Raw genomic sequence first — 22,857 nt, forward strand, 5'->3', positions numbered from 1 at the left:
TCTGTACGCTCTCCAGAGAAGATGCAGATGTGAAATCATAATTTTTAATTTCATTGGCTCGTTCACACAGTCAGTGTTTGACGTCAACAACCGTATCTACTAACAGGTGTAACTATTGGAATTGTCCTGTTCATACAACAGCTTCTAGAAAAGGATGAGTAATGTTTTTTTTAATCTTATGTTCCAGTAAAATTTCAAATATAATAGCTGTATAATTTTCAGCTTGTTGCATATTATATTTTTGTAAAGAAAAAAAAACCTTTCTATTTAATGATAAATATAAATATTTCAAGCATACATGAAATGCATAAATAAATGCAATTTTGTTGAATTTGTATTATTATTTACTATTTTTTATTATTAATTATTTTGTATATTAATAATATTATTGATATTATTTTGTATTTAAAATATAAAAAAATTCGGCACTTTTAAAATACTTTATTTTTTTTTTCCTTTGGGAGTCACTTCGGTTTGTTTTTTATCTGAACTGTGTGTGAATGTAAATATGTAGCACCCTAAACAGAACTGGCAATCGCATGCTGCTGCTGTGCGAACATTGCCAGAAATGGTTTGCTTTCCTATTTGAATGATATAATAAGCTGTTGATAAAGTTGCTTGATTCAAACAGTTCATTAGTTCATCATCACAGAGAGGGAAATCTTTCTTTTTCTCCTTATGTTACACAAGTTACAGATAGCAAACATTCCCAGATGCTGGCAGAAGCCTCTGATCTCTGAAGATTACTGTTCTCATGCCTCACCACATAATCTCAGATGATCAGAGTCCTGGAACATAGTTTGCGAGATTTGTTGCTTTGTAGCAGAGATATTGGATGAAGTTTAATCACAATGGGTCCTCAGATTGCTGTTTGTTCTGCATACCTGTGTCTTTGAGATATCTAGAGATGATCATTAGCTTGTAAAACACCCTGGAGATTTCTCTGTCACAATCATATGCATGCAGAACTGACTGTCTGATGCAAATTATGCACACAAAACTAAAAAGCACATATTAGTTTGCCTTTCTTCTTTTTTTTTTTTTTTTTTTTTTTTTTTTTTGAAGCACACCCGTGACCACACAGCTTTCAAAGTATACTCGACCGCGGATGTGCAGACGGACGAGCTTGACTCACTCTGTCTCAGTGATCACCTTGTGCCTGCGCTGTTGTGATCAGGCAATTTCTGTCCAGAATAAGCAGCAAAGTGGGCAGAATTTATGCAGCAGAGAAAAGTCTGACTATTCGAGACTAGTGCTGGGTTAACTGTAAGTAGCGACACTTCTTAACTACATTTGTCGGTAGTCAGGCATTTCAAAGTGATGTAGCTGTTCTAGAAACAAGATATTTTTCCCCAACAAGTGGTGATTTAGTGCAGTTTAATTTGAGATAGTGAGGTAAACACACTGCACAATGTCCCCTGTCTCTCAAGAAGCACTGAAGTGTGATTCATTTTAGCAAATCAGTTTATTTCAGTGAGTCATGTCAGCATTTCAGCAGTGCACATTTTTTCCCAAGTGAAAATATATTTTTAATCTACTATAATCTATATAAAATGTCTACATAAATATTTAATAAATGTAATGAAATCATTAGGTATTTAATATACGCAATCATTGAAAAGTATTTTTTTTATAGAAATTAATACTTTTATTCAGCAAGGAAAACTACATTATTACAACAATTCTATTTCAAATAAATGCTTATCTTGTGAACTTTCATCAGAGAATCCTGAAAATTAGCTTCAGTGCCTAATTAGCATATTATACTGATTTCTGGAGGATACAAAAGGCTGGAAAATGGCTGCTAAATATACAGCTTTGTCATTGCAGGAATAAATTACATTTTAAAATATATTCAAAAATAAAACATTTGTTTGTAATATTTCATAATATTACTGTTTTTCTGTATATTTAATCAAATGAATGAATAAATGAAGAGACTTCTTTGAAAAACATTTTTTTTTTTTTTAATCTTACCGACCATAAACTTCTTAATGGTATTGTATCTGAATTAATATTAGGTAAACACAGTTTATCCAACTTTGTTAATGATGCTCTTTTAATATTATTAAATACAGAATACTATCATATTGAGTGCATTGATTTGTTAAAATATATTATCTGATGTATGTATGTAATAAAAAGATATCGCCCTTTATTTTATGTACTTAAAGTAACTTTTAGAATAGCTTGACTGTCGTTTAAATATTTGAAAGTAAATTAGATTGGTAAGCCAGAGTTTCAAAAGTAACTTTCTCGACACGGGTGTACACACACAAACACACTTGGTTATAAGTTTCTCATTCTCTTCTCTGTGGCTTTTTGTGTAGACTGTGAATGTCTTTTCTCAGGGCTGTGTTGTGCACAGCTGCAGGCCTTTGCTTGAGGGAGGTGAGAAATGTCTGCCTGGATGTAATTGGTGTGACAGAGGCTTGCAGTCATTCTGTACCTTCAACTATCCGCTGCATTAAAGGACCTGTGGTTCATCTGAAAGGACAAGCAGACTTCTTTACCTGTTCCCCTCCCATGTGGCTGTTTAGACAGGTGACTTAACGCAGACAGAATGCTAATTTTGTGGGCTTTAAGTAGTTTAAAGGCTTTGCGGTCAAAATCGAACATATTGACATGGTTTCCTTTTCATTTAAAACCTTTTAAGCACATCCTGTTTTCGAATGATTAGAAAATATCTACCATTTGGGAGAATTTGAGCTTTTGTAATCGGGCCAAGATGATGACGGAACAGCTGTATCCGCGGTAACCGCTAAAGGTAGCGTGTGTTATGTGTGTGTTGTGCGTTAATGATATTGCATTTATCTGTGTCTCTGCCCTTTTGCAAAGAACGATAACGAGCCATTTGAAAGGCCAGAGTGCTCGTACGCCCCCCCACTCCCCCGCTCGTACGCCTGCTCCGGATACCAATGTCACCTCTTTCATTGTCTCTGTCTGTCTGTCTCCATATTTGTTGCTTTTTAAAGCTCATTTTATGTCTACATACCTGTTTCTTACCTTGTTATCATCCTGTCTCCTCTAAATGTCTTTAGGACGGCGTCTATATTTACATTTAGAAATTTTAGTAGACACTTTTATCCAAAGTAGATGTGTTTGTGTGACTAAACAAATAAGGATTGTTCTGTTATTTATGGTACTTATGAGAAATATAGTGGAAAGTGAAAATACAGAGCGGGTTTCTCAAACAAGTCAAGATGATGAAAATCATAAAGAGTCAGTAGTCACAATATTATTTAATATACTAACCCTTTATTTATATATATAATTAAAAGAAAGAATTTATTAAAAACATAATGTGGTAATGCCTATTTGTGGGTGATTATAGATTTCTGGATAATTATACACTTTTTTTTTTCTTTTTTTTTTGGAAAGAAATTACTACTTTTATCCAGCGAGGATGATATCAGATTGATCAAAAGTGACAGTAAAGACTTTAACATTGTTTCAAGAGATTTCTGTTTCAAATAAATGCTGTTGAACTAATAAATAAGATGCTTTTGAACTTGAATCCTTCAAAAACTGCATCGCGGTTTCAACAAAAATATTAAGCAGCACAACTGTTTTCAATATTTATAATAATAAGAAATGTTTCTTGAGCACCAAATCAGGATATAAGAATGATTTCTGAAGGATCAAATTACAAAGCTTTGCAATCACAGGAATAAATCACATTTTAAAATATATTTTACATAGTGATATTGGGCTTATATACTTACCTTAACCTCTTTATTTTTTTCAGTTTATGTTGATTTCAGATTTTGAACATCAGCACCAGAAATGAGGAAAAAGGGAGACATTTTCTTGTCTGCTCCTTTCTTACTCTTTTTTTTTTTTTTTTTGGACCAAATCCATCGAGTTTCTGCTCAATTGCACAGATTGTAATCTTATTCTGGCAGAAAGACCTTCTGGAAATGAAGCCATAGATCACACGGAGGGGAGCGGACTTGTAGAGGAGGAGAGATAGAGAGAGAGAAAGAGAGGGAGGGAGCTGGCAGAGATGGAAAGGTGGATGGAGAGATTGAAGAGGGCAATAAGGAATAATTGTGTGAAAGTGAGCAGGGGGGAAGAGGGAAATAAATAAAAGCCTGTATCCATCACCTGGCCGAATCCACAGCGCTTACCCATGTTACCTTGTTGCAGGAGATGACATTTAGACAGAGAGGATGTTCTCTCCTCACCGTCTGCCCGCATTAACATTCTGATTCTGCGGTATATGCAGCTCTCCTACAACCCCATTCAGTCTCACAGAGACAGCTCTGTGCTCGACTCCCTCTCTCTTTCATTTTCGCTCGTTCTCTCTCCATCTCTGCGCTATTGGCAGTGTTCAGAGAGGAAGCAGAGAGAAAAAGGGAGCGAGGAGACGGGGCTATCTCTGTTATGGGGAGCTCTTTAGTGTCTTTGTGCTCTGCATGTGTCCGGCCATACCCTCACATGTACCCGCTTGTGTTTGGACTTGCATAAAACTGCCCGTTCAGCCCTGGCAGCTGTTGCCATGGAGACAAAGTGGTGTTGGACCCAGAGAGAGGCTGCAGGTAACTGAGAGAGAAATAGAAGGAGAGACAGACATGAAACAGGGAGGGCGGTCTCACTGGAGATAACGGTCTGCTTTGAGAAAAGAGGTGACGAGAGCAGAACTTAGCAGCTTCTTTTAGTCTGCAGACAGTTTGATGTCACAAACATGTTTTTGGGGAAATGGTGCTGCATCAATATAATTTGTGTATTTTACTGTGAAATGCATGCTTTATTCTATTTAATGAAACTTTAACATTAACTTGGGTAACACGTGGGTAATTGCTTTTGGGTAATTAAATATAATGTTCATGTATTTTAAATACAATTTTTTTTTCTATATGCAGTCCAATCAAGCTGTATACTGTAGCCATAAATGCCAAAAAAGTATTTATTTATTTTTTGACATATGAGATTGTATTTATTGTTAGCTATTTGCACCACTAGTATAATACTATAATAATAATAACTGTTGTCTAACAGGTTTCCTGAACACCATCATTGTCACCGTCAGTATATCGCGGTAATTGCAATATTCCATTTATATTTAAGCATTTGGCAGATGCTTTTATCCAAAGTGTATTCAAGGTATATACCTTATCAGTGTGTTCCCGGGGAATCAAGCCCATGACCTTGCCACTGCTAGTGTCATGCTGAGAATTTAGCATTTAAAAGACCAGATTGTGTGAAAATGATTTTGTGTGCAGTATTTCTCTTTTTCCCTACTATTTACACAGGGAAGTTGAACAGCTGTTCAGGGTTAATAGACCTTTGTGTGACCCAGACATGCAGGAAAATGATTAACCAATGCTAATCGGGAAGCTAATGAGTAGAATCCTTTGTGGTTTCATTATTTAAAGTCAGCATGAAACGGAAATTGCAACCAGTTTTTGATTGGTTCGTTGTTATTGGCTAGTTGGTCTGATGTCATTTGATTGAAAGGTTGCTGGAATGGAGAGATTATTGTCCTGCACTCGCGTTCTTGTACATGACATCAGAGAAGAGATGTCATTACGAGGGGACAGTTATGTTTTTTTATTAAAGATTACAAGGGCAAAGGGATTTTAAACAAATAACGATGTGCACAGATAAATCATTCATGATAAACACTGCAATATTCTATAAAAAAAATTAAAATTTTGTCAGTTTTGATTTGGTGACTTAAAGGTGCCATGTGTAAAAATTGAGGTAAAAATATCCAAAAAATGACCTACACGCATCAAAAGAATGAGAAGAAATAAGGGCGATGATGTCATTAAAAAAATGTGTTGCAGAGATATAAACCTTAATTAGCATTAGCATTACTAGCCACGGCCCGACAGGTGTCGTCGTAATACAGTTTCGGCCATGGGAGGCGAAATGCGGGCAACATAACCACCAGCCAACCTGCAATACAGGAATAACCTGCACGGCTTGTGGGCGTACTTGAACCTGATGTCAATCGTGTGAAAAGTACAGCCCACTACTTAATTTCAGTTCAGGAAAGAGAGCGGAAGAATGGCTGAAGCCCTTGGCAAGAGACACCTACCACACCACCACCCGGCTACAGGGAAACAACCGCGCTCGGAATCACAAATCAAATCCGATAAGAAAAATGAGCCGAAACCAGAGTAAACATCGGCAACTGCTTTCCATGCTGGAGACAACTCATGGACTTGAAAGAAATGAGGTTCGACTCCGAACTTGCACCATTTTCTTTTGGATGGGTAAGTAAGATGCTGTTAGTATTTCGCTAGAAGTTTGTTTTATATGTTAGCGTATTTTTTTCGGGAAGTTATAACATAGAAATGTATCGACGGCTGTTCGATAAACGTGCTAATTCGATGGCTAACCGTAGCTGCGTTTGATAATTAGCTAGCTATAACTTACCCACAGATCCGATCCGGTTTTCACCTGTTATCTACCAAAGCCCGTCTCTACCAAGCTGATGCTAAAATGTAACATTTACCTAAGAAGCTTGAAATGTCTTCGATGATAATGAACCCGAGAGAGAGAGAGAGAGAGAGCGCCCCGTTTTTTCTAATAAATCACTCACTATATTCAGAGCGGTCAAGTTTTTGCTAATGAAAATCAAACTTGATATATGCTGCTAAATTAGCATCAGGCAGGCAGCATGTCCGCGGGCAGTCTCCGTGTCCTCTTTGTTTCGTGGGTTTTCTGTGCATGAGAAAATTGATGTGTGGTGTGAAAGCGTGTGAAAAGAGTCAATTGCGTGTGTCTCACGGTGAATGCTTGAGAGGTTGGCAGCTCTGGTTACGTTGGTTGGCGCTAGCTTGGTCAACATCAGCTGTCTGATGTTGACCAATGATGTTGACAGAATGCCGTCTGTCAAATTAATTAATTCAAATAATGTGTATATACAACTCAAAATGTAATATGAACAAAACGAATATGAACATATTCACTGGTAAAGGTGAAGGGGAGTAGCTTGAAGATGTCATGTTTCAAAATCACTTGACATCACCCAACGTTCCTCTGGAGGCAAAACGTCCCTCTTAGGCTTCGGCTATGGCTCTAGGGTTGTTGTGAAGGTAGGGGCGGAGCATAGAGACTATGCCGTTTCTCGTTTATTACTTTAGAGTAGACCAATTCACTTTATTGAGGCATACTGCCCCCATCTGGTATGGAATGTGGAGTATGACTTGATTTTTTTGCCAGACATGACACACGGCACCTTTAAAGAAATGCATACAATCAAGATTCTACTGGAAATCAGCACAACTTTTATTCAGTCAACTGTTAATACAAGAAGATTTTCAGACTGCAGATGTGATATTGCTTTTGTATGAAAATTAATATTGAGTCATTTATATTTTAGACAAAAAATGGCCAGTTAGTTTGTTTACTTTTTCCCCTTCCTACCAATGAATATAATTCCAAAAACCATGTTGTTTTGTTCTCTCAGAAAGAGAGAGTTCACCCAGAAATTAAAATTAAAATAATTTACTCACCCTCATTTCATTCCAAGACTTTATCTTTTAAAACAACATCGGACCCATCTGAATTTCATTGTGTTGACAAATTCATTACTTTCTTTTGTGGAATTAGAAGAAAAAAAAATCTGTACAATTTTTTTCTTCATTTAAAAAAAAGGCTTGAAATGACATGAGTAAATGATGACAGAATTTTAATTAATTCTATCAACTAACAAACAACAAACAATGTAATGTTTTTTTTTTTTTTACTTCAGCTGAACAATAGCCGAGGAAAATTTCCGTTGCCAGAAAAAGTGGAGCTCTGACACTATGACAGATAACTATCAGAAACTAGGACAGTTCTCAGAGGGACAGAAGGGGACATGACAGCAGGGGCAGGGACTCATGATGAGGACCCCTCACCTCAGAGTTTGATTTGAGCCCTACACACACTAATAAACCTCCGTTCCTTGAAGTGTCCTTCACTTTCAGCAGGTGCTGTTATATGGTGACCTGTTTGGTGGTGTTAGACACTCAACTTCCTTTTCTCGTCTGTCTTGTATTCAATGTTCCAAAGATAAAAGACGTTAATTTAATTCTCTGTGCCACAAATTCTTCTTCTCAGACAAGTGCGTTTGCACCAGTTGCTTTTCTTAGTGCCTTTTTTCAGACCAGACTCATTGATCGTCACGATTCCATGTCAGTCCTTCTGTCTCCACATCTCCATGGACGTGTTCCCACTGATTGTCCTCCTCAGCTCAGCCCGACAGAACCTCCTCAGGGGGGCTACTCACAAGAAGCCTCACCGGTTGGGTAGGAGTATTCATTGGATGCATCCATCCATCCATCCATTCCTCTCTTCCTCCACCTGTTCTCCCTGGGAAGGTTAATTAGCACATTCGATTAGATAGACGCCCTTGTTTTCCATCTCCCTCCTTACCATTCTCCTCCTCTAAACTCTTTCACCTCTACCAACACTCCTGAAACCTGCTGTATGGACCAGTTTCCTAGACCTAGACTTGTTCTAATTTAAATGGTGTCCAGCCATTAGTAGTTAAGTATCTTGATGAATGAAGGGCAAGGGTACATTGGTAATCCCTGAATTATACCTTAACCCAATCCTCATAGTGTTATAAAGAGCCGTGAATAAGGTCAACGTCATCCAAGTCAGAGCATCTTCTAATAAGAACCCTGCAGCTGCTATTTAGTCAAGCATCAAGCCATTTGCATGCCTGACCATGTTCAGCTTTTTGTTTACTGTGATTTAAATAAAGATAACTGGTAAAACAAGCTCTCTGTGAGCTGTTCTGTCTGAGAACCCTGCAAGTCTTTCTCCAAGCTGCCATAGAAACACGTTTTGCCTTTGACATGTTGCATGCTCTTGTTGTTTTTCTTGAGAAAGCTCCAAACACATGCTAAAGCTGTGGCACTATAGTGTGTGTACTGTATGTGTTTGTTTTCTGGAATGTGACTGTCTAAAATAATGAGCTTTTGTGAGATCTGTTAAGCATACTGTAGATCTTTTGTTAAGATCTTTCTGTTAAGCATACGTTAGCTCACCATATGACGCACGTTCCATCACTCATCAAGGTTAATGTCACAGGTCAGCATAAAATGTGTTTGCGTACATTCTGAGGGTATGTTAACTTGTTGCCTGTTTAATTGAGGCCTGTGCATTTTATAGATGAAATGTGGTTTTGTTTTATTTTGCATTTTATTTTATTAATAATAATACTAATATATATATATAATATATATATATATATATATATATATAATATATATATATATATATATATATATATATATATATATATATATATATATATATAGTATATATTATTAATATTATTTATTATTAGTATTATTATTATTAGTAGTAGTATAGTATATTATTAAGTTTGTTATTATTTTTGCATTTTTTTTTGTTTTTTTTTTTGGTGCTGGTGGACTATTATAGCCATGCAGTTAATTACCAAACCTAAATTGTAAAGAATTTTTTTTTTCCAATTTTTTTTTTCACTAAACAAAAGAACCAGTTCATAAGTAATTTGTTTGTAAATCTAACTGCACTGGTTGAACTGTATATGTTTGATTAACTAAAAATAACCATCTTATAAGAGACATTAATTCTGTAATCAAACTACACTACAGTATACTGAATATTTTTTATTCCTATGTGGTAATTCACTAAAAGGTACTGGCTCATTTGTTTGTTAATCGGATTGCACTGGTTACACTTTGTTGTTGATTGGCTTAAATGAACCACTTTATGAGAGTCATATTTTGGGGGGAATTAAGATGGACTGTTTACTCTGTATGTTTTTGATTCACAGAATCACTCATAAGACTCTTTCGTTCAAGGAATCGGACAACACTGCTTGTGCTGTATGTTTTTGACCAGTTGGATATTGTTTGAGTGGGACAAAACATTTGACAAATGTGGTGTTCTGAAAATTTGTTTATTAAAATGGTGCACACTTGTATTTGGTGGCATCTGATGTGTCTGTGTTTGACGTCTTTAGCCTGTTCTCTGTCCCACATCGCCATAGCTCTTCAGCAACAAAAGATGCCTCACAGCTGTACACAATGTCCCAGCTTCAGTCTTTACACATCTTTTATACAACTTCCTGCTGTTAGGCGCACACACAGATCATTTCCATCCACATGACTTGGGCTAACCAGCCCAAGGCAGAGCCTGTTCATTATAACCTTATATGCAACCCATAATCCTCTGTTTTGTTGCAGCTGCATAATACAATGCGTGTACCCCAGCGTGATGTGCATCCACAGTTAAGCTTCTCTGGATACAGTCTGTCCCTCCCCGCCTCCAAAACCAGTCAGGCCAGTAAATAACAGCAAGGTTAAACACCTCTTGCTCAAGGGGTGAAAAGAGAGAGAGTTTTCAGAGGAAGGCTGGAGATGAGCCTTGCGTAAATAAGGATGAATGGTGAGATAAGAGATTGAAATGATAAATCATGTGCTTTGGAAGTGCCTCTCCTTTATGTAAAAGAGGTGCTTTCAGACCTGACACAGCCATAAATCAGACATGGACTTCTCTCTCTAATTTCATTACAATGGCAGGCAGAGAAGCACACAAATACACACGCTTTCTCTCACACTCAAAGCTGTCTGGGGGTCTGTGTTTTGGCCACAGGGGGTTCGCTAATATTCACCTGATGGGTTTGTTTATCTCCTTCATATTCTTTTAACAGTGCTACTTCATCAGTCACACCTCTTTTCCACCTGGAGTGTGTGAAGTGCAAAACATAGTAAATCTCTGTCATTTGGATTGTAAAGCAGCAATTATATCCAGAGTTTGCTCATCTTTTAAACAAAATTTAAGTGGTATTCGATTATGCAAAACATGCTGCCACAATATGACAGTGGTCTGGGTGGCTGCTAGGGTGTTATGTTGTTTCATCCACGTTTAAATGGAAATATTGGGATATTACAGAAAAAAATGCTGGATGGAAATACCAATATATCAATGCTAAAGTTTTTTATTATTATTAATATTATTTATTGTATCAGTCAATATCTGATTTAAATATTGTTGCTTTTTCCCCTTATTTTCATATTTAGATTACTTTTGCTGCCATAAAGCTTGCTTATTAAATTATTAGTCCTTTAACTACCTTAACTAACCCAAATCTCAAACTGAATAGCCCATTTTTCATTTCTCTACCTTATAATGTTGTGATGCCTAAATTCACTTGTGCATTTAACATTATTTAATGTTTTTTGTTTTATTTTTGATGAATTCAGAAAAGATAGTATAGTATTTTAATAGTGTCCATTTGTCATTTTTATGTAACATGAAAATAGTTATCTGCTTATGTTTTTATTTTTTTTTTAATTTAAATTATATTTTTATTCTTTACCATCTGCCAAGCAAAAATCAAAAGTATAGTTGTTTAAAGTGATAGCATAGTTCTCCCCAAACAAACCACTTAATTTTGAGGTGTCATGCAGAAGCCTGCATTTACAAGCACCACTAATAAAATAAACCAACCCTTGCATTGCTGTTATTCTGCAGTCTGTTATGGGTGTCAGACTAGGTGTGGTGGGGTTGGACAAACTATAATTTCAAAGCTGGTTTGGGTAGATTTTGTGACAAAAGAGGCGTGCATGTTTACTTGCGTGCGAGTTATGTTTGCCTTTCTCTTTCTCCATCTGTAGCCTAAGTGACTGACAGTTCTCCTTCAGGTGGGCGATGCTCACGTACGTTTGCATGTGTATCCTCTCTGTGGGAGGTGCCGAGGCCTCCAGCTGTTTTGGCAGATAAGCTGTTGTCGACGAGCTCCCGGCTTCCCACAGTGCATCAGTGGAACAGATCAACTACTGTCACCACACACACCCTCGCGGTTAGCCAATAACACACTATTACGACAGCCCGTCCAACTGCTGGAAAACTGTCCACACAGCACAACGTCCCCACACACCCCGGTTATCATGGTTACCCAATAACCTCTTGGTCCCGATACACCGGACTGTACGGAACATAAACAACTCGCACACAGCTTTTCGTCAGTAATGAAACGCACACATTCAATCATGCAACAATAATGATACGTACACAAATATCCCTTCAGCCCTGACAATAATTGCATTAATGAAGCGCGGCGTTCCCGCTCTCTGTTGTTTTCCTCCCTGATCCAGTGTCTGATGACTCAGACTGCCATGTTTAACAAACAGTGAAAATCTCTCACAACCTGTCCGTCCATCAGGGCGTTCCACAACTGTCAGCCTTTAACTCCGTAATCACTGCCTGAATCAGCTGAGAATGTTTCTGGCAGATAACACTGACCAAGCATGGCTGTCAGCTCAGGTAAAGAAAGCTGCTGAAGCGTATCCACTGAAGAACGGAAAGATGGGACAGGGCTGGTCTTCTTCCAGCTTATGAAACCTTCGGACTCAGTGAATTACACTTGTGATGTGCCCTTAAAACAGCTTGGAGATGCCGTGGGGTGGATGCTCAGAGTACAGATGGAAAAATTTGGAAATGGTAAGAGACGGTCACCCATCTGAGCAGCTGAAATGATTTTGTTGAAGTGAGGTAAATGTTGGTGGGTGGGTGGGTCACTAGCCAAGTTCACTTGACGGCAGCGATTAACATTGGATAGACAATTGTTTTTTAGACTTGGTGATTTATATATGTGTGCTTGATTAGTGAATAATAGAGGAACTATTTGGTTCATTATTGCATTTGTTAAGTGTATTCAATTCAAACTTTGATTGTTTTCAAATGTGTATATTTTAAAAGTATGTGAACTGTTGAACTGTTGACCTGTTGACCGTTTCTAAGGGTTGAATAGTAATGATTTAACTATTCTGCTAACCAGGGTTAGTATTGTAAACTAAAACTGTATTAAAAAAAAAAAAAAAAATGGAATAAATTATTTCAGCTAGTTGACAGGGCTCTATTACTTGTTTTTGTTTAATTTAAGAAGTACAAAAGTTTGAAGTATAGAGTTCTGAATTTTTATCTGTCAGCATGCAGCTGTAATTGTTTGATCTAAATATTCATTCAATTTTTAGCTCAAATTTTTTTTTCTGTTGTTTATAAATTTACAAGTATAAATATGCCACAAAACAATTCAATGTTTTGAATAAAATTTAAATCTTTTTTTTGGTTGTAAGCTTAGTTTATGTCAGAATAAGAGTCAGAACCAGAACTGGACTAGAACTGGACCAGAACACTATATTGTCCATAATATATGCCATTGTTCTGAGTCTGCTAAACTGAACTAGATTGTTTGACTTTCATTAAAAGTGATCACCAAGTTTGGTTTATTTTTATATTAGTTAAGCGTTGTGGTGTGTTTGGAGTATGTTAGAGTGTTGTTTATCGTGCCATTGATCATCCACCTGCCCTATCACACTTGCTCTATTAGCAGACCAAGCCCAGCTTACTTTAAGTTTCAAAAACAGGCAACGTTTATATATATATAATTGAAAAGAAATATATTTTTCTAAACATAATCTTTTCACAAATGCGATCAAATCTCTCCATTTACAAAATTTTCAGGACGTTCTGTTCCAGGATTGGATTTAAAAGATTAAGCAAGGTTGTCAGTATCTTGTGTGTATGCATAGCACATCCTAACTAACTTAGCTCCATCGTGCTGCTTTCATAGCCTTTAGAGTGTGTGTACAAATCTGTTGGCACGAAAATGTGTTTTTTCTTAGATGCTACAGATGGAAAGAAGCAAAACATCTCATCTCAGGCATCACTCACTCAGACCTAGCAGCCAGTGAGTGCCTCCATTCATTCAGTTCATGTTTACACAGCCCACCTCATAAAAGAGCCCCTCACAAGCCCTACCGTGATGCTTTGGATGTAATCGGACTCTTCAAGATTCCTACTTCTCTGAATAGCAGTTATTTGTTTGAAGAGGCCAATCATAACTGACCTAATGAAGAGATTACGGCCTGTAAAGACCAAGAAGACCATCAGAAATGATCTTTTCTTTTGAGGGAAAATTGAAATGCATTAGTCTCTCCCTATCTTCTCTCCTTTCTGTCTATATTGATTTTTTTGTGTGTGTGTGGATTTTTGGTGGCATTTGCTCATTGCTTTCTCATTTTGGAGTTTATTGGATGACTACCATCACGCATGTTTCGCAATCTAAGAAAACGGCAAAGCCATGAGAAGCTGACCATGCTGTGCTCTTTCTATCCTAAGATCCACGTTCCTAAAACTCCCTGACCCATATTTCAACAATGTTTCTTTGCTGCCAAGTGCTCAATTTAAAGTTGATTCGATTTAGAAAAAGAATTTGAGAAGCGGTTGGATCCTTATGCACAAATTATTTGTTTTCTGGGTGAAAGGTCATTTTGCTGAAGTCTGTGGGCGGATGGTGAGATAGCTAATCCTGGAATATCCTTTATGAACTAGAGCCCTTTTTTCTATAAGCAGCTGTTTTCAGTGAAAGATTTTTGTTGTAAATCTACCCAGCTGTCGTCAAAGAGGGTGAAAAATACCTGAACTAATCTAAAATCCAGCAGCAGGACGGTGAAATCCCTCGGAGCTTTCTGGTCAATAAGCACCACATTCTGCAGAGCAAAGCAGCTAATTTAACCCACATCTATTCTAGACCCAGTACAGCAGGATCTTTTTGTCCTAGAACAGTGTCCCCAAAAACGGACACTTATGTTGCATTTAATGAATGAATGTCATTGTATTTAGTTCAGTGTTTTCAAAACTTTTTTGGTCTTGTGTATCCTCGCAGCACCATCTGTAAGACTCAAGTAAGAATCAGCACCTGAATTAGAATGAGATCCAGAAATGTGTATATTAAAGATACAATAAATAAACAAATATATACAGTAGATGGTTGAATGTAATACATTTCCAATCTCAAAGTAAATATCCATTCACAGTTCACAGCATTTTAAATAGTTTTAATATTTTTCACAATCTGTGTCATTTTTTTTTTTTTTCGTCTTGAAAGAGTCCTGACATTAATTAGGGATGCATTGAAATTTAAATTCTGGGCCAAATACTGAAGCCGAAAATGCTTTGTAATAATTATTTGTTATTTTATTAAATAATATAAAATAAGTTTGTAAGACCTTTTAATTTAACTCCGTAATATAAATGATACTAAATTTAAAAAATACAAGCCAATAAAATAACCACACTTTTATTATAAAGAATAAAATTGGACAGAAAATATATTAATATTACATATCAATATATTATTTTTATTCAGTTCAGCGGTATCAGATTTAACGTTTTTATTTTATTTTTTTAATTATCCAAATAGCCTTATGTATAGTCCTACAAGGCTATTATTATCAGAGCATAGCGTCACGAGAGGGAATGTTACAGCACATTAGCGCTATTGCAGACAAGTATAGAAATCTACTGTCGGCGAACTTTGCTTTTCCGATGTCACACCGTGCATCCCTAAAATGTATACATGTATACATAAATAGGCTTATATACACAAAAATATCACATTGAGGCCAGTTGTTTGAAAGTAATCAGAAAACAGCTCTATTGAGAAAAAAAAAAATAAAAAAAAAAAACCTTGAATTGATCATTTTATACAGTATCTAAAAAAGAATTTCCTACATTTATAGGTGTGATGTAAGTGTTTTGGTGCCACTGTATATTTTTCTGCTTTTGTCGATAGCAGAAAGGTGTAAAAGCCTCCAGACCTTGTGCAGAGAAAAGAAGAGCATTCTGAATCTAAAGCCTTTAATTCAAATCTTTAGAGAGTGAAAGAGAATGATACAGGTTGTTCTTTTGTATTCTTGCAAATCCATTGAAGATTAGCCTGATTTCCCACAAAAGAGGTAAAGTTTACTGACAGATCATTCATATTTTGCAGCCAAGTAACACACAGCGTTCTCCTGCATCCTGCACTCTTATAAAGAGAGCTCCCACTGTTGTTTATACATTGGCTGAATTGCAGAACATTACCAGATATTTTCTTGTCATGTTGCAAGACTCTTGTCCAACAATATGCAATGGTTTAAAGCATGGATGTTTAGAAGATGTGTTCCAGATAAACTCTTTCAAAGTTTTTGTCTTTATCCATATTCACAGACATGGAAACCAGTGGCAGAATGAGAAATGCTGATATGTCTGTCCTTGTTTAAAGGTGTCCATACCTGTATGGATGTTGTGGGCGGTGAGATGCTTTTTGAGTGGAATGGCTTAAACATGTTTATCTTGCACACTAGGATAAGAGTTTATGATTTAAGATTCTCTGCCGAAACACTCCTCGTTTTTTTTTTTAGTTTTTTTTTTCTTTTTTCTTTTTTTTTCTCAGAGGCTTATACGCACAAAAACAGAAATTTGTCTGATTTCGCAACAAATCCCAATTCACATCATCTCACTTCTCTTTGTTGCCATTGGGCATTAGCTTGAGGACCTTTCTGTTCTGCAAAGCTCAACAACTGAATTCATCATTTTGAAGATGAGTGAGTTGAAATTTAAAGGGGTCATATGATGCAATTTAAAATTTTCCTTTCTCTTTGGAGTGTTACAAGCTCTTGCTGCATAGAGAAGATCTGTAAAGTTGCAAAGACTGAAGTCTCAAAGAGATATTCTTTATAAAATTAAGAGTCAACCACTCCTACCTAAAACCAAACATAAAAACACGCCCCCACATGTCTACGTCACGATGTGGGAAGATTTGCATAACGCCACCCAAATGTTCATGCAAAGAAAGAAGGCGTAACTTTGATTCAAGCTGTTGCCGCCGGCAAAATATTACACAAACACAAATCAATTCAATTTGAAATCAAAAAAACTTTGTTTGGCCTTCCAAAAGAGGACACAACTAGAAATCAAGTTAAGTTGTATTTACAACACTGTTCCAGAACAGTTCAACCCAAATATTCAGATGTGTGCAGCACATTTTATGGAGGACTATTTCCTGATCCTAGGATAGTAGACTACAAAGGTGGGGCATAAAGGAGAAACAATAATGTATAGTATGTGGAAAATAATGTGTTTTTTGAAACTTAAACTGCATAAACCCATTTCATTACACCAAATACACAAAATAATGTTCTTTATAGCAACATCATATGACCCCTTTAAATATAATTGTTTCTCCATTCATACCTCTGTGAGTGCCACTGCTGTGTGTTTTTAGATTTCATATCCTTACTGATCAAAGCCAGATGTGTACAGTCTAGTTCTGCTTTTGTCAGTCAGGCTGTGCAGTATATTATAATATATATATTATTTATATTTATTTATTTTATTTATTATTATAATGTATCATTATAATGTGTGCATATAAGTCAAGGACTCTTGCACAAAAAGTGTCAATATTTAGTTTTACTTTCCAGTTTGTCTCATATGTGTAACTCTAATCAATAATAAAAAATATTTTTTTGGTAAAATATTAGATTTTTTTTTTTAAAGAAACCTTATTTATACAATAAAGGTTTTTTGTGAATATGTATCATAAATGACATTGTTATATAGCTACATTCAGTAAATTTACTGGTGTAAGTCTCACAAACCTAAAGTATATATTACAATAATGTGTCCTGATTCATTTCGAAGTGGACAACTGAAAAATGACTTCTGAGTGATTTACTGACAGAGTGAGTCTAGTTCAAACCACTAACTCACAGGGAAGTGTGAAGCAGTTTTGTGTCCGTGATTTTTTTTTTTCCTTTTTTTTTTCTCCCCAAACCAGTTAAGCACGATCCCTGCCCAGCAGCTGATTTCAACTCAATCATTAGTTACCTGTCAAAAAATGTCCCCACTTCACTGATTCAGCTCAGAGTTCACAAATATCATGCATGAATCCAATCGTGACAACCAGTAATGTTATCTACCAGGATGTGCTACCAATGCTACACTACGGATAAGTTTAGGGTTCAAGGTTGTTTTTTGTTTCAGTTTTGTGTAGGCAATCAGCATTATGATTGATATGACAAATTAAATCTTTCGAAATGGCTGCAGAGCGCAGTTTAACTGGTTAAGGAAAAATAATCTGCCATTTTGTGGATCTTTTTGACTGACTCATCAAAAAGAACTAGTTCATAAGAGTCATTCTGATCAGAAATCCATCATAACTCTAATAAGATGATATCAGATGAAACCACAAACAGACAGACAAAGCTTTCTTGTCATTTCCTGGATTTTTATTATTGTCACTTTTTTTGACATATTTGCGACCATTTTAATCACAGTTTAAAGCCTGTCTAAAGTATGTCTACTGTATTGTTTTCTGTAAATTGTCCCCTTTAAAACCTGCAACCCCCATTTTTCTCTTTTTATACTTTCCTGCAGAGGAAGTGTTGTTGTCCAGAAGGAAATTACCGGTTGCTAGAATTAATGACTTGGGGAAGCAGTTTTTCTTGCTGACAGAAAAGCTTCACCTGAATGAGCAAAAGCCTTCTGCCTCTGTTTCCTCTGGTGTGTCGTTGAGTTTTTCATTCCCTGCTGCTTTTCGCTGTAGAAACACTTGCTTTCTTACTGACTGTGTGTGACATCACTAGAATTTTCATTAGAGTATTGTGCCGTACATAAGTTGACGTCACTATCGTTTTTTTTTTAATATATATATATATATATATATATATATATATATATATATATATATATATATATAGGGGTGCACAATGAATATCGGCCGATAATTAATGCGCATCTCGTCAGTAAAGCCGGTTCTCTTTAACAACGGCTCTGTGTAGTAACAGCTGCTCTATGTGAAATCACGCACCTGATGGAGTTTACAGCTGATTAGAGAACCGGCTTTACTGACGAGATGCGCATTTATTATCGGCCGATATTTATCGTGCACATATATACTTTAAATGTCAGGGAAAGTTTAAATAGGCACATTTTTCCCAGCCTCTCTTGAATAGTGATGATGACATGTCATAGTTCGATTTAGATGTCACACCGACAGGCGCATGCATTACCCCTCCGCTCTGTGCTTAAAATATGGTCTATTTTAAACATTCATCATCTCTCCATCTCTTATTCCATCATTCACCCTTTTTCACTCATTCTTTTTCACCTTTCCCTCCTTCCCTCTCTCGGTTTCTGTTCGCCTCAGCCCTCACTGCCAGGACAGGGGTGTTTGTAGACCCTGAGTGATGTGGTTTTTAATAAAGACATGCAGTGGGTTGCCAGATTGTCAATTATTATGCTGCTTGTAGCTTTCAAGGTGATTAATGTCCAGAGATGCAATTATATTGCTCTCAAGCCTGGCTGTAGCGCTGGCCACTGGCCCAGGGGTGCTCTGATGGTGCCTTTTATATTGGACTGAAATTGTTACATTTTGTGGCTGCTGCCTTTGAATTACCTACTACTTTTATTAGCTTATTGCTATATAATGCTTGTTGGTTCTTTATTGAACATAGTGCAGTCTCAGCTTCTAGTAACAAATGTAGGGAACTTTAGGGAACAGTGATTTTGTTGGGTCAATGAGAAAACACTTTAGTAGCATTGATTTACCTTCCCTAAAGTCTAATTATAATTTTAGATTTCTGTAATTTTAGATTTCTTGCTACAAAACAGTCATAATATAGTTTTACATTATAATTTTTCACCCTATCTTGGACTGTCTAATTTGTTAATCTCTTTGCATGTGAAATGACTTGGGATGCATCTGTACCATAGCAGTTATTGGATGAGATTACACAACCTCCAACAATGCGAGTAAATCGTTCACATATGCGACTAAATGTTTATGCTAGGTGATTAAATAATGTCTATCAATTAGCTATTGGCTAATAAATTGTTATATTTCACTCGCCAGTGTTTGAGTTACGGCCCTGTGAAATCCATTTTATTTTTTCCCAAAATCTTTTTTTTATTTTCAATAAAGTATTTTCCATTTAATTTTTTTTTTTTTGTAAACTCTGTTTTAATGGTGAAATTAAAAGTATCTCTAATTAACTGATTTAAAATAAAATTAGTTAATTGGAGATGCTTTTAATTATTACAATTTAATGAAACTATAAAAATGGAAACCAGAAAATTAATGGTAAACACAGAATTTGGTAATAAATTGCTGTTAAAAATTAAAAATACAATCATTTCAATTAATAAAACATTAATTTAAACATAAAAACAAATAATAAAAAAAAAAAAACGGAGTCAGAGAAAACAGAAAATGTACAGAGAAAATTAAAATGCTTTAAACGATTGAAGTTTTTAGTGTTTTATTCATGATTTAATTAGACAAAGTAGTCTGGATTTTATATATATATATATATATATATATATATATATAATATATATTATATATATATATATATATATATATATATATATATATATATATATATATATATATTAGGGCTGTCAAATGATTAATCACGATTAATCACATCCAAAATAAAAGTTTTGTTTACATAATATATGTATGTGTACAGGGTATATTTATTATGTATATATAAATACACACACATAAATTATATATTTAGAAAATATTTACATGTATATACATTTATATATTTATATTCTTATATTTTATATTATATATAAATATATTTAATATATAAACATAACATATTCTTCTTAAATATATATATGCATGTGTGTGTATTTATATATACATAATAAATATACACAGTATACACACATATATTATGTAAACAAAACTTTTATTTTGGATGTGATTAATCGTGATTAATCATTTGACAGCCCTAATATATATATATATATATATATATATATATTATCAGTTATCTGGTTTTTGGTATCTGCTAGGTTTTTAATACTGATGCATTCCTAGAAATTATCGTCACTGTTCCTGAAAACTGAGTAAGCTTTAGTATGTAAATGTGCTATCCTGTCCTATGTAAATGCTCTCATGGTTTTGACATCTGGATTGTAGTTTTGGTATGGTTTGCATTGTGAATTCTGAAATATATCTTCATGGTTGTGTTTCAAAAGATCTATTTTCCATGATATTTTTCCAGATGAATTAAGTATGCAGTGTTAGACATCCTGCAGCTGAGGAAACCAAGAGAGAGATGGTGAGATAGGTGGTCCGAGATGCAGCTAAAAGGCCACTTGTCACCTGACAGGAGTGAAACAGCAGGACTCCTATACACTTTGGGAAAAGGACATGTCAGGGTCACTTTGAGCAAGAGTCGCAAGACAGAGATGGAAGGATGAGAAGAAAGAAGTGAAAGGTGCTGGGGGAGAGAGAGAGGGCAGCAGGGATGGAAACTGAGGCAGCCTTGACTCTGATGGTGAAAGGAAGATCTCTGCTGTATGCTGGAAGTCAAAGCTGTGTTTGTGGAAGTGATTTGATGTTGTCTGTGTTTCAGTGAATTAAGTAGTTTACAGTTCTGACAGATGGTTGGTAAACATGGAACTTACTCGGTTGATTCCAGTGGAGTGAGCATATTGCTAAGCTAATGCTAATAAACATCAGCACACACACTACATAAAAACACTAGATAAGTTGTTTTTTTTCCTCACCTCGATTGCCATCTTAAATTAAAAAAATTTGATTGAGCTAATGCACAATGCATTCTGGGATTACCTGCTCTGATGCACAAGATTCTTCTTTAGAATTAAGCTCAAATAAGGGCATATTAAAGATTCCTAGCTTTTGGAAAAGCATCGGGAAGCATGTTTTTGATGTTTTAACACTCCCTCTTTAGGCAGCTAGGTTTTGAAACAGAGCAGTGGGAGAAAGGAGAGATACAGTGGTCCATTTGTGTCTTTGACCCGTCTATCCGTTCCCACGGTATCAGGAGGAGGAAGAACTGAACCTGTATGAGCTCTATACCCCTTCAACCCTCTCTCTCTTTCACACACACCATCACATACACAAAGGATCTGTTCACATCAACAACATCAGATATTTGACTTTGTATTGTTTAAATCAGCAGTTCTCAACTGGTTTTGCTTCTGGATGCAAATGTTATCAATCAAGTGGAAAACCAACACAGAACCAAAATTGATAATCGTGTGAAAAATGTAAGTAGCATCGAAATAGATGAGTTTTCTGCTGTCGCTTGTAAATTATCAGGGATTCAGCATTCCGGATAGGGGTGGGAAGAACAAGAATGTTCTGGAAAGTGATTTTGAGCCTCTCTGTGATGGTACCACGAGGCGTTGCTCACTAGCGGATCTCAGACTTCTGGAGAGGATGTAGATTTGTAATAGTGAGTGGAAGTAGGTGGGTGCTGAGCCTGTGGCTGTTCTATATGCAAACATCAATGTCTTGAACTTGATGCGAGCCGCAATCGGTAGCCAGTGCAAGGAGATAAAGAGATGGTGTAACATCGTTGAAGATCAGTCATGCCGCTGCATTCTGAATCATTTGTAGAGGTTTGATTGTGCTTGATGGAAGTCCAGCCAGAAGAACAGTGCAGAACTCTAGCCTAGAAATCACAAGGGCCTGGACAAGAAGTTGTGCAGCATGCTCCGTTAGAAAGGGCCTGATCTTTCTGATGTTGTGTAACGCAAACCTGCAAGATCGAGCAGTCTTTGCAATGTAGTCTTTGAAGGTCAGCTGGTCATCAAAGATTACACCAAGATTTCTGACTGCAAGTTGATGGGGTAATTGTAGAAGAACCTAGCTGGATTAAATAATGCTGTAAAGTTGGAGTGGCAGGAAAGACAAGAAGCTCAGTCTTTGCCAGGTTGAGCTGTAGGTGATATTCTTTCCTCCATGCCGAGATGTCTGCCAAGCAGCCTGAGATGCATGCAGCTACCGTTGGATCATCTGGTTGAAATGAGATATAGAGCTGTGTGTCTTCAGCATAGCAATGGTAGGAGAAGCCATGTGCCTGTATGATGGGACCCAGTGATGAAGTGTATATGGAGAAGAGGAGGGGTCCAAGAACTGATCCCTGAGGAACCCCAGTGACCAGTTGATGTGCTTTGAATACCTCCCCTCCCCAAGCCACCCTGAAAGACCTACCAGTGATATAGAATTCAAACCAGCGAAGTTGAATCCTTGTGATGCCC

At 36.3% G+C, this 22,857-nt stretch overlaps 1 protein-coding gene across 4 annotated transcripts in view; it reads left to right on the forward strand.

Moving 5' to 3' along the window:
• LOC109071936 (semaphorin-6D-like) overlaps window positions 1-22,857 on the forward strand; it is a 140,833-nt gene that overhangs the window by 41,228 nt on the left and 76,748 nt on the right. The window contains exon 1 of one of the 4 annotated variants that reach the window (XM_042772678.1): window positions 11,324-12,441. The exons of the other annotated variants lie outside the window; for them this stretch is intronic. The gene's annotated coding sequence lies outside the window, so the exon portion shown is untranslated. Of the gene's footprint in view, window positions 1-11,323; window positions 12,442-22,857 lie in introns of those variants that run through there. 4 annotated transcript variants of the gene reach the window in all.

Source organism: Cyprinus carpio, chromosome A16 (assembly GCF_018340385.1).
Source record: "Cyprinus carpio isolate SPL01 chromosome A16, ASM1834038v1, whole genome shotgun sequence".
Classification (NCBI taxonomy): Eukaryota; Metazoa; Chordata; class Actinopteri; order Cypriniformes; family Cyprinidae; genus Cyprinus; species Cyprinus carpio.